This window comes from Ceratotherium simum, chromosome X (assembly GCF_057802395.1).
Source record: "Ceratotherium simum simum isolate JZ-2026a chromosome X, ASM5780239v1, whole genome shotgun sequence".
Taxonomy (NCBI): domain Eukaryota; kingdom Metazoa; phylum Chordata; class Mammalia; order Perissodactyla; family Rhinocerotidae; genus Ceratotherium; species Ceratotherium simum.
Window position 1 is genome coordinate 14,806,101 of NC_141940.1, and position 13,181 is coordinate 14,819,281.

The following is a 13,181-nucleotide window of genomic DNA, read 5'->3' on the forward strand; positions in this document are numbered from 1 at the left end:
TCATAAATATGGATACAATCTATCTTTATTTCGCCTATCCAATGCTAGGTCATTTGGGCTCTATCTCTTTTTAAAACTCTGATCTCCCTTAGTTTGCATGACACGAGATTCTCCTGGTTGTTTTCCCTTATCTCTGTTCATATCTTTTGGGTTTTTCATAGCCTCCTCTTGGTCTGTCTGCATCTTAAATATTACTGTTCCCAAAGACTTTAACCTTGGCTCTCTTCCCTTCACTTCTCTTCACCTAGGAAAGTACATAAAATGAGAGAAAATCAACGTGCACGATTTTAATTTTCATCTGTGCTGTTTTCAGTTGATGATATTACCTCCTTCTTTAATGAAAAAATAGAAACTACCAGATGCACAATTATCTTCCCACCACAAAATCTGAAGCCACAACTTCTCCAAGCTAAATAGAGAATAAGACACTTCCTCTTAAATATGTTACAGGTCCTCAAAATCAACATGCCCCAAACTCAATTTAGTCTTGCCACCAAGTCAGCATTTCCTACTCATAATTTCCTTCCACAAATGTTTATTCCATTCCTGCCCATTCACCAAGGATTGCAATAAAAAAAGGCCAATTGTTGTTCGTATTGAGCTTACATTTTACTGTGTTCTGGGTGAGGTAGGGAGAGGCAGACAATAAACAGACAAACATATGATGTCAGGTGGTGATAAATGTTAAGAAGAAAAATAAAGCCAGATAAAGGCACAGGGAGAGTTGATGGAAGGGATGATATTTTGTAAAGGGTGGTCTGGAAAGATTTCACTATTAAGGAAAATAGAAACCCAAATAAAGAGAAGCTTTGAGCCGAGCCACGTGGACATCTGCGAGAAGAGTGATGCAAGCAACTAGGAAAGCAGATGCAAAGGCCAGGAGGTAGAACTGTATTTGGCAAGGAGATGTGTGTTCTTGGAACAGAGTGAGTGAGGGGGAGAGTGGTAGAAAGTGAGATCTGAGAGATAGTAAGGGTCAGATCATGGTAAAAAGGTTAAATTTTACTCTGAGTGGTATGGGAAGCCATTGGATGGTTTTTAAGAAGAGGAGTACCAGATATGACCTACTTTTCTTGACACAAAAATTTAAAAATATACAGAAAAGTAAAGGGAATAACACAATTAAGTATCCATATACCCATTACCTAGAATTAACAAATGTTAACATTATGTCATATTTGTTTTGTGTATGCTTTATTTAAGTATTTTAAAGTATAGATATCATGACATTTTATCCCAAAATACTTCAATATACATATATTTAAAAATTAAAACATTTTCTTGCATAATCACTCTATGCATTATCATACCTGCCAAAACTAACAGTTCTAATCCCCAGTTGATAATCATATTTCCCTAATCGCCCCCATAATTTTTTTTATGGTGGTTTTGTTTAAACCGGAATTAAATCAAGGACCACGCATTGCATTTGATTGTTAGGCTTCTTACATACGTTTTAATGTAGAACAGATCTCCTACCCCCATCTTTTTTTCCTATGGCATTAACTTATTGAAGAGCCTGAGCCAGTTACCCTGAAGAGCTTTCTCTAATCATTTTCTTGTGTGATTTAACTTATTCCTCCATCACCTGTTTCTTTGTAAACTGGAAATTAGAAATAATTGCTTGATTAGATTGGCTTATATTTGAATGAATCACTCTGGATGATTTGTTGGAGGATATATGCTCTGGAGCAGAAGTAGGGACAAGGAAACTAGTCAGGAGGCTATTGCAATAGTCCAGGTAAGAGATGATGATGGCTTGGAATAGGGTTGAAGCAGTGGAGTTGGTGAGAAATGGTCAGATTCTGTGTATGTTTTGAAGGTAGAACCAACAAAATTGACTGCCAGGTGGGATGTGGGGAACGAGACGAGAGAAGTCGAGGATGACCTCATAGTTTGAAGCTGAGTAACTGGAAAGATGGTGTTGTCATTTACTGACACAGGGTAGACTGAGATAGGAGCAGATTTGGACGTAAAATACAGAGTTGATATTTGGACATGGTACCACTTGCTGGGTTACCTTGATACTTTGACACTTCTCTTTCCCTCACCCACCCATATTCAGTTATCAATATTCTCGGAGCTCATCAAATCCATCCTCTCCTGCTCTTCTCCATTGCTACTGCCATAGCCCAAGTCCTCATCATCTCTCCACTGGATTATTATCATAATCTCTAAACTTGGACTCCATCCAACTCTCATTCACAGGTCGCTTAAGTGGTCGTGCTGCAAAAGAAAAATCAGCTCATATCACTTTCCTTCTTAAAATCCCATAGTGTTGTCTATTTGCCTTCCTGCTTGACATCTGTGTGCCTCATCAAAACCCACAAGTCTCCCCATAATCTGGCCCTAGACTCATCTTCTGTTACTCCTTCACCCCCTCTACACCCTTTTACTCTAGGACTTGCCCAGAGTGAACTCTTGTATTTCATCAGACAAACCATTCTGTTTCATTTCTCTGGGCCTCTGTATCTGCTCTTCATTCTACTGAGTATATCCTTCCTCTCTCAAAGGTATGGGCAACATCTTATTTAAATTTTAATCTTCAGAATTTAGCACATGTAACTACTGACTAGGAGGTAGTCAGTTACTGCTGTTTAACTGATGTACCACTGACAAACATACAAGTTACTTGTAATCTTTACACTACAATTCACAAGGCTACGCATTACCTTTTCTCAGCCAGCATCACCCCAAATAACCCATAAAAATTCTGGATTCTGATTAATGTCATCCATACTGGTTTAAACATGATCACTCTAGGCTAGGCACTATAGAATTGAAGCTTTAGTATATCTTTAGATTTTCTTTGAATCATTTTGCATCAATTTTTAAAAGTCATTTTCCCTCTGAACTTAGAGAAATTAAAATTATGAGGAGTAGACAGGAAAGCACTTTGCAAAGTAAAATTATAAGGTGTCATGATTGTTATTATAATAGTAATTGCCTTCAAATGAAAAAGTCTATCAAAAGCAAAGCATGAAAATTAATGATTGATTTTTTTTATTTGTCTTCAGGGCCAATTTGCCATAAACAGAACAGGCTTTGTGATTCATGTCTCTGATTCACGTGGGCTCTCAGCTTGTGGATCCTGTCTTTAATTTAGCACTAAATGTGCTACATTTCATTTTCCCTTGGCCAGGGCTCACTTGGTCTTGGATTGCTAAATGAACACCAATTCACCTTCCAGGAAGCCAATTACCCAGAGAAGGAGCTCTTTGTGGGTGCTCATCAGAGTGAGTTATTTTATGCCCCCCTCATTGCTGGAAAACTTTGATTGGAAAGTTGAAGGACTTGTCCTCCTGGCACCTATCTAGATACCTAGGATTGGCTTTTCCTTGTGAACAACTGTGGCAGAAGAGAATGAGAACAGAATATTTCTGAAGTGTTTATATTTCCCCTGTTGATAAATTCCCAATGCCCTAACCCAAAGGAAAAGAAGAGGTTTCTCTTTCAAAGATTGAGATTGTTCCCTTTTCACTCTTCTCTAGCATTTTCCCATTCCAATGACTTCCTCACCTAGTACACACTAAGCCACTCATTCTAAATGTAAAATTGACTACAATTTGAGTTCTTAAAGAATAAATAATGTACAGACATGATAAATCACAGATGCATGGTCTCACATCTTCAATAAGCCAGAAGAACTCATCACGCTGGTCAGACTTATCTGGATTTTACCGCTGTGGGTGCGGTGTGTTGGGTGAAAGAGTACTGGACTAAAGATCAGACACTCAGGTTCTAGTCCAACTCTCCTACAAACTAACTTGCTGGATTATCTCATACAAGTTTTCTTCTCTCCTTAGATCTCAATTTTCCTCACTGTGAAATGAAGTCAGGAAAAGGAGCTTTAAATACCTTTCCACAACCTAAGGTTCTGTGCTCTTTTCTAGCATGGATGCATCCTAGGTCCTCTTTGATGCTCAACTCCAAAGTCCAGTCCCGTGAGCTCTTCCTAGTAAAAGAAATGAGAGATATCTGTTAGAATCATTACCTGTGGCCTCTTAATCCTTCCTTCTCAGAAAGGAATTAGGAGTTGTTAAAAGGAAAAGCTACTTCCAAAGTTAATTATACTTCTTTCTCTATTAAATAGAATGGTGATTTCTTCTCCATGATCTGAAAAACATAATAATAAATACCAGACTGGCTACTTCACTTAAGTCATTGTAATGCACCAATAAGGAAAATTAACCTGTCCAGTATGCAGCACCTAGCAGAGTACTGAGCTCAAAAGTAGGCCTTACATCAGTGTTTGTTAGGTCACTTGGGGAAGTATCCTTATTTCCAAATATTAACTTTGGTATTTCAACAGGAAAATTATACTTTCACAATGTGCAAAATCAAATATAATGAAGCATTTCAGCTCAAAAAGAGTTTGTCATTGAGATAGAATATTTGTGTATTGCATATGTTTTCAAAAATCATCAGAAACTTTAAGACACTGATGTATATATCATGTAATCTGGTCAAAAAGGTGTTTTCCTGCTCTATTTGGAATGTAAAGGAACAATATAAAGAATCAGAAGTGAAGTAGACCATGTCTATACCAACCAGTTCACCTTCACATTGTTTGTGATTTTAAGCCGATTACATTCAGTTGTTTCGAAAATAGCCAATTAACAGTTGATTGACTGAATACAACTGGTGGTTTGTAAATCAGCTTGCCTTTTGACAAGATTCAATCTTCTTGGTCTTCTTTCACATGGTTTTTTTAAACTGAATTCAAGCAGGTGCTTTTTATTCCTCTCCCCACCAGGAAACTTGTATATAGAAAGAGTCAGAGAAGTGCCTGGCACATAATAAATGCTCAATAAATACTTGAACTATTAAACCAGAGTTATCAATTGGCCTAGTCTTTACAGTCAAGTAAACATCTATATACAGTTGTGATGATTACATATTCTATTCTTGAAGATTTCCAAGCTATTCACTACAGTCATTAAGCTAAGACAATTCTAATTAAGTTAACTGCTTACTGCCAAACTTTGTTTCAAATTCTCGACTTCAGGAGGATCAATGAATTACAGAATTAAAAGGTGTCATGTAGAATGATTGGTTATCACAGTAAGACTTACTTCGTTGCTTCCACAATTAACGCAAAAGTAGTTATAATGAAGATAAGTATTTTTGTGAAGTTAAGTCATTAACAATGGATTAGAAATAGAATCCAATTTCCTCCTCTATCCATGATATATTGGGCATCACTATTATCCTTTCAATAATGAGGAAAGGAGTATTATACTTTGTTTCCTTTCTTGGTAACATCCTCATGACTAAGTGGATATTTCAATAGAGGACCAAGGCCAAATTTTAAGCTAGAAACACATTTAAAGTATATGCCTTTTCTAAGAAATGGAGGCCTCTTTAGCCACTTCCAGGACCAGACAAGGCTAATATTGACTATACAGCTAGGACTGGGATTGAATAGTGTTCCTTCCTCCTTCCCCACCATGATATTAAAGTTCAAATTTGGAATACAGTGTTCGGTTAGTCCCATGCTCAATCAACCCACATTCCACAGTGTCCCTCTGCTACATTCCCTCCACTCTAATCAACTACCATTAGTGTTGATTAATTCTATGGCAGCTCTTCATCACCCTATTCCTATCCCCACTGGTTGGGAACTACAACAAGTGGGGTTTGTCCTCTCTATCCAGAGAGTTTAGCCTTAATTCGGTAGATAATGACTCAGAGAGCTCTAATCCTAGATCTGTGTATTAGCATCTAGGAAACTGTCTCTTCCCTGGCAGTGACAGACGATATTCTGAAATGCTGTGAACCAGAGACTCACTGCCATGAGCTGGAATTGTCATTCACTAGGTTTTAACACTCAAATGAGAATTCAGATTGAAATGCAAATATGAAAAGAATTTTAAAGGCAAAATCAGCTCTTTGGAAAAATTCCGTCATTTCTCCAAGAGAATTTTATGTTAATTCATTATTTTATTTCCTTAAAACTCTCTTACGCAAACTAAGAACTTTGCTCTAGAAAACCACCCATTCCATTGGTGAAGTCTTTCACTCTTTGTAAAGTCATAATAAGTGACATTAAAATGTGAAAAACAGGTGCATTCCCTAGATAAGTTGATTCAATTTCTGCATCATTCTTGCTTCCGGTTATTCTGAAGATAGCAGGGCCAGAAAAATAATGAACTTTTCATTTTGAATGGCATTCAGCAATTGGCTTGATATTTCACAATGAGGCAAAGGTCTGAAAAATATATTCCAAAGAGTAAATGGCTAGCAAATGCTTTGCTTGTGATGTATTTCATTTTCATGAATGTTTTTGGAAATGACACTCTGATGGGAAAGGGGGTCTTTAAAATAAGGGAAAAAATGTTTCTTTTTAAAATAATATCTGTTTTCATTTTGATTTGAAATCATAGTTCCCACAATTCTCTCATTAAATTGATTCACTATTTAAAATAAGGGAAAAAAATAAGCTGCAATTAACCAATATCTAAGTCCACAACTGTCAAATGGCGCTTAAAGTCAGAATGTGTGTATTAAAAATATGTTATTTTTCTTATCTTGTAACCCAAGACAGTGTGGTACAATGAGAAAATCAACTAAGAAGCAAACAACTGGGGTCTTGTCTGGATTCTGCCACCCACAAGCTATATAACCAAGAGCAAATGGCTTAACTTCTTAATCTGTTCATCTGTGCTATGCTTACCCCACTGAACTATTACAGGAACCCAATGAGCCATGAACCAAATATGAAAAGGCTTCATGAACTGTGGAATGCTATACAAATGAAGAGTTATACCTAAGACTTTTGCAAACTGTAGAATACTATGTACACAAAGACTTAGAAATCACATATGATCTTTCTTCATTACCAATGAGCAGAGCCAATCAAAGACAAAGGGAGTCCTGAGACACTTCTTTTTTTACCATTTCTATTTTTTGACATTCTAGGTATATTAAAAACTAAGAAGTGCCAAAACATATTTATAAGAATTGGAGTGCTTTTAAAATTTATAGCATACACGCAATATACCTGTATGTATAATATCTTTTGGAACTATGTCAAAAGCCTAAATTTGAGGCCATTTGTGAGTTTCAGACCTTGACCAAATGGCTCTTCTACAGCCCACCTAGAAAATCAGGACCTTGTAATAGGTCCTGCAAGTGAGGTATTATATAGGTGTCATGCCTGGTGGTTTTATACTAATTACTTTCTCTGTTTGAAGTTCAGAGGAAAAATGGAAATCAGATTAAAGTTTTCTTGTTTGCCACTGAATAAATAGACCAGGCACATATTATAAGTTTGTGGCAGGGACTAGAAAGGTGGAGTGAACTGAAAAGAATAAGAGCATTCAGAGTGCCTAAGCGAATAACAAAATACTATCTTGTTTACCCTACTATGATTCTGCAAAAAAAGGAGATCATCCCAGAAACCACTCTGAGGGAGCTCAACCTTTCCTGGAGAGGCAACAAACTTGCATTTGGAATTGTGACTCAGTCTCAGAGTGGTGTCACATTCAAAGAAACATAACTCAGCAACCCATTACGTTTCAAAATGTAATTCTGAATTTTACTCATCTATTTCAAAAAGCATTTAAAAAGCTACAATTCGGGCCAGCCCCGTGGCTTGGTGGTTGAGTGCGTGCGCTCCGCTGCTGGCGGCCCAGGTTCGGATCCCGGGCACGCACCGACGCACTGCTTCTCCGGCCATGCTGAGGCCGCGTCCCACATACAGCAACTGGAAGGATGTGCAGCTATGACACACAACTATCTACTGGGGCTTTGGGGGAAAAATAAATAAATAAAATTTAAAAATAAATCAATAAATAAAATAAAAAGCTACAATTTATAACCCCCCAAACACCTATAAAACCTCCTGTCCTCTCCGTTTCTCTCATGCCCTTTGGCTCCTACAAACAAACTCATCAAGAAGCCATGGCCTCATGTGCTCTTCTAGGTATTTCTTCCTCTGTGCTAAATCCATTTTGCCACTTGTGTCTTAGGGTTGCAAGGTAAAATATAGGACAGAGTTAAATTGGAATTTCCAATAAACAATGACTTTTTATTGATATATGTGTGTCCTATGCAATATTTGGGATAAATGTACACTAAAATATTATTTTCTGTTCATCTGAAATTCAAATTTAATTAGGTGTTCTGTATTTTTATTTGCTGAATCTGGCAACCCTAACCTATACCTAGAATGGCCACTGGTGTTATGCTCCCAACCACTGGCCCCACTGTACCAACAGATGTCCAGAGACCCTAGAAGCTTCCGTGGTTTGCTCTTCATCACAATGGAGGTAAAGGCACAAAGCCTCTTGAGAGGTATAATTCTTCTTTCACTGTTTTGTTTTGTTTCGTTTTTTTACCATAAAGAATACTCATGGAGAATTTCTGGTGAATGAAATTCTCCATCGTATTATATATCATTGGAGCTGAGCTCATAAGGGTTAGAGAAAACCCCCAAAGGGACCTGAAAGAGAATGGAGGTTAAGGAAAAATCTTCATCAAATTCATCCAGATATGAACACTACCTGGATAACTGGTGATATGAAAGAATGATCATTGCATTTTTAAGTGTGAAAATGGTCTTGTGATTATGTCTTACAAAAAGGATGCTTATCTTTTAGAGATACATACTGAAGTAGTTATGAATAAAGTGGTTTGGTGTCTAGGATTTGCCCTTAAACAATCTGGTAGAGAGGGAGAGTGAGTATACGAAGGTTTGTTATACTATTTTCTCTACTTTAGTATATGCCTGAATTTTCCATAGTAAAAAGTTTTTAAAAATTAAGCCAGTTTATCACCTATATAGGATCTTCCTTAGGAGAGGATGCTGGAAACAGATCTACATCGTTCCATTACAACAGAGAGAAGAGGCTGCCTTAAGGACAACAGTGGCTGATCTGAAATGAATCAGGGCCCAAATCAGCACCTGCATTTGGCCATTCCAGTTGAACAGAGCTCTAATTTATTTGATAGTTGAATCTTCAAAATAGACTCTGCAGTAGCCAGTAAAAGGCTTGTATAAGAGATATCCACCCCCCCCCACACACACACACACAGTGCTCACAATAGAAAGCAAGTTTTGGATGAAATGCTTGGTGAGTAGAATGTGTTAATGCCAGAGACCCTGAGCACTACTGCATTTCCCCCAAAGTGTCTATGTAGTGCTGTGTAGAAACAGTTTCTCATCAAAAGTTGGATGGAATCCTAAATTACATCGCTGCCACCTTAGTCTTCTATTTTTAGGAAGGAAAATCTTTTTGCCATGATTAACATCCAGGGGAAAAGCCAAATCTTGACAGCCGCAGAGCAGTTGTCCTGAATAAAATGTACCTAGAAACATTACACGAGCTGCATACGGAAATCTCTCTCCTCAACTGCCGAGGCAAGCTGTATTTTATCTGGCTGTAGCCTCCTTTCTTCAATTTGCTTAGCCACCCCCTCCTACACACACACACAGTTTTGGCAGTTTTTATAGAATGATAGAAGCACCAACTAAAGGAGGAAAAATTCATCAAATTGAAGTCCAATGAACCAGGGTTTTTTTCTCATTAAACATGGAATTTTTTTTAAATGCAAATAAATTCAAAATACTGTTGTGTGTAGACATAGTGCTAGTAGGCAGGGATTTATTTTCATTCAATTCAACTATAATATTTATTGAATAACACCTACATGCCAGGCACCGAGTTCTAGAGTTTTTTTTGAGACAGACTTTATATACATAATAAGAAGATAGTAAATGGTGACTTGCAAATTATCAGGCATCTTCTACAGATTGTATGAAGAGTAAGGGTCCTCAGAGTTGAGGCATTTTGCTTTTAGCTGATTTGGATAGACTTAGAAGCCTTGTTACCAGCCCAGGTAAGCCTGTCAGATTCTTGGCAAACTTGCCTTTGTTTATGGCTACACAATGTCAAAATTGCTGTCTGAAAACTGAAATGTTGACATATTTGATTATTGGGTCCATCAACCAATATCACATCTGGAAGGCATACACTGTGATAAGAGCACAGGCCTTGTGGTTCGACATCTGAGCTAGAATTCCTGTTCTACCAACTCACTAGATGCTTGACCTCAGAAGAAGCGACTTAACCTTAATGAATCTCAGTTCCCCCATCAGCACATAAGGGATAATAATGCAGACATTGTGAGATCATTCAAATGGCTTTACAGATGCCTTCATACACGTTGCTTCTGCTGCTTAGAATTCCTTTCTTATGTCTTCTCTCTCTTAGTAACAGCTATGTACCACTTCAACAGCCTAGGATCAAATACTCTTACTTTTAAAAGTAAAAATAACTACTCTGAGCACCCATTTTGTCACCATGAGAATCCCTTTCTGTCCACCCCAGAGTCATTCCTACTGGGATAATCCCACTCCTCATTTCTGGTAGCTCCCACTTGGCCACTTAACTTGCAAATCTGGTACGCCCCCTTGACAGTGGATAATGCTACCACTGCCACCAGAACTTGCTTGATTTATGAGGGCCTGCTAGACCATGCCATCATGCCAAAGACTATAATTCAATAAGCAGGAATCCAAAGAGTCTTGCCACCACTACTACCACCAAAATATCGCCATTGCTACCTCCAACATGTTTTCTGTCAGGCTAACCCTGGTTCTTCTAAACACCTTAAAGAACAAGCAAATACACTGTCATAGATACATTGTTAAAAGCAAACCATCTTACATACTGATTATTTTTTTCTATTTACCACTATGATGGCTTCACTGCTACTCTTGCAGTAACTTTCCATGGTTTGCAGAAAGCAAGTAGAAGAAGAAAGTCTCTCCCCTAGAGTTACGATCGGCTATGGTTTTCAACACCCTCACCCGTGGCCTGGATTTTTTGTTTTATACTCACACACTCTCAAATAGCCATTAATCCAAAAGCATACCTACAGTTCATGGGAGGCAAAGCCAAGAGCAGTTTTCAGCTTCCCAACGTATTGTGCTACAAGCAGCCTCTCTCTTCAAAGAGAAACGTAGGCTCAAATGCTGAGCCTGGATTGCCAGTCCATATTCCATATTCCCCCATGATCTTTTCTACCCTCACATCCTTCCTAGAATATCAAGAAACATTTTGGGGACAATTTGTCCCAATCTTGAAAGGCTATGTCTAGACATTTCCAAAACTGACCAATTTGTGATTTATTTAGTCAAATGGCAAACTTAGTCATGTTAATGCAATATATCTTGAGTTTCTAATTTCAAAAATTATAATATACTCGATTTTAATGAGATCCCACTTTCATCTCATCTGCCTCTCAAGCTGTTAGCCTCATAGGTACAAGGTTAGGCTTGTTGTATTGTTTAGAGAAAATGAGTGTTGACAGCTCTATCCATATTAATCACATTAATGAGAAGTTTTGGAACAAGCAGTAACAAGGCAACTCACTCCCTACATCGTGTTGCCATAATGGGCTCAAGAGGCCTCGCCTATTCACCCCGTGTTTCTCCTGCAGTATATAATTAAGAAACCAGCACCAGAAGAAGAATGGGATGGTTCTGCATCATTTCTAAGTTAAAGTGCAAAATTCTAGGTGAGTTCCTTCATTAGGCAAATTTCTTGGAAAACAACAGTCACAATTTTTCAGTCAGCTCACTTTAACAGATACAGAGAGCTTCTCCCCAAGCAGCTCCAAAGGGAAATGTAAATTTATAGAGCCATGAAGCCCCTCCAGTGAGGCAGGAGTCACACAGACACTGGAGTCAGAGGACTTGTGGTCAGACAGAAATGAGAAACCACAGGATAGAGCACAGAGGTTCGCCAAATTTCCCAGCCAAGTTCCCCCACCATGGAGCAGAATTGAATATATTGCTTTGATGTCTCATATTTTATCTTCTAAATTCATACAAACCTTGCATTCTAGTAAGGAACATGTTCATATTTGTTTCAAATTTTTTATAAAGTTTTTTTCTTCCAAATCTTCATGTATAATTGGAACTAATGATGATGATAATAATAATACTTTGAGACTACTACTACTAATAGCTAATATTTAATGAGTGTTCACTATGTGCCAGGCACTGTTTCAAACACTTCACCTTAATTAACTCATACCTACAATGGCCCATTTTACAGATGATGAACTAAGACACAGAGAGGTTAAGCAACTTGCATAAGGTCACAAAGCTAGGAGATGGCAGAGCTAGGTTGATGCACGATATTTCTCTTTTCATGGTTTCGTGTATCCTCAGGGGGTAGGAGCTCCAGTTGGAGATACACTGTGTAGTGTAAAGAGAAATGTACTAAGTAAAAGTCAGCAAGCTCAATGCCACTACTGCCTTTCTGTAAGATACTTTTGACTATTAAATTCCACTTCTGAAAATGAAGGCATGCAATATCTGTAAGGATTTTCCAGATCGAATCTGTTTTGTCACTTTAGAGCTTTTCCATTATTTGTTGATAATGGGAACTAGAAATGAATGAAGTCTACACTTAACGGTTTCACCATTATTCCTTCCCATCTTCAATGAAGAAACCTGGTGGCCTTCAGTGCTCTTACAATAATCATCAAAATCAAGATCTTTTTTCTAAACATGACTCTAGATCAGAGGTCAATAAACTTTTTCTATAAAGAGCCACATAATAAATATTTTAGACTTTATGACTCGCTCACAACTGAACCGTGCCATTTTAGACAAAACCAACCAAAAATGATAATGTAAAGGAATGGGCATGGATATGATCCAATAAACCTTTAGAAAAACATGGCTTGGGCCAGCTTTGGCCCAACTGGGCTCTAGTTTGTGGGCTCTTGATATAGACAAAGAAATATGCAGAAATGGACCTTGTTCTCAGCCAGTTTAGATGACTCAAGTCATTGCGATATCGATATGCTGTCAAGCATAGTGTTAAACAGGAGACTTGCTATGGTGAGTTATTTTAAAATATTTTGGTATAAACAGGTTGATGCACATGACTATGTCAGGTAGCATTAAATCTATACCTAGGGGCAGTTAGCTACCATATACAGTTTCCTGATCAGGAATACACATACCAGTACTGCTTAGTGAGCTTTAGATATTTTAAGGCCCCTACATCAGGAGTCTACACTCCAAAGTGGACTAGAGCAAGTGCTTCAAATAGTGTTATTTAAATCTATACCAGAGACTGCTAATTGGCATAAAAGGTTTTAGAAAGTTATCATTGACAAAATGAATGTTGTTCAAAATATGTGGTTGAATAGAAAGA

General features: G+C 37.7%; 1 long non-coding RNA gene across 1 annotated transcript in view; it reads right to left on the reverse strand.

The window, feature by feature from the left end:
- Positions 1-1,069: 1,069 nt before the first annotated feature.
- LOC147911748 (uncharacterized) overlaps positions 1,070-13,181 on the reverse strand; it is a 142,622-nt gene continuing 130,510 nt past the window's right edge. The window contains exons 2-3 of the long non-coding RNA XR_015550459.1: positions 3,859-3,955; positions 1,070-2,226 (exon numbers count right to left, since the gene is read on the reverse strand). This is a non-coding gene — a long non-coding RNA (uncharacterized LOC147911748). The remainder of the gene's footprint in view (positions 2,227-3,858; positions 3,956-13,181) is intronic.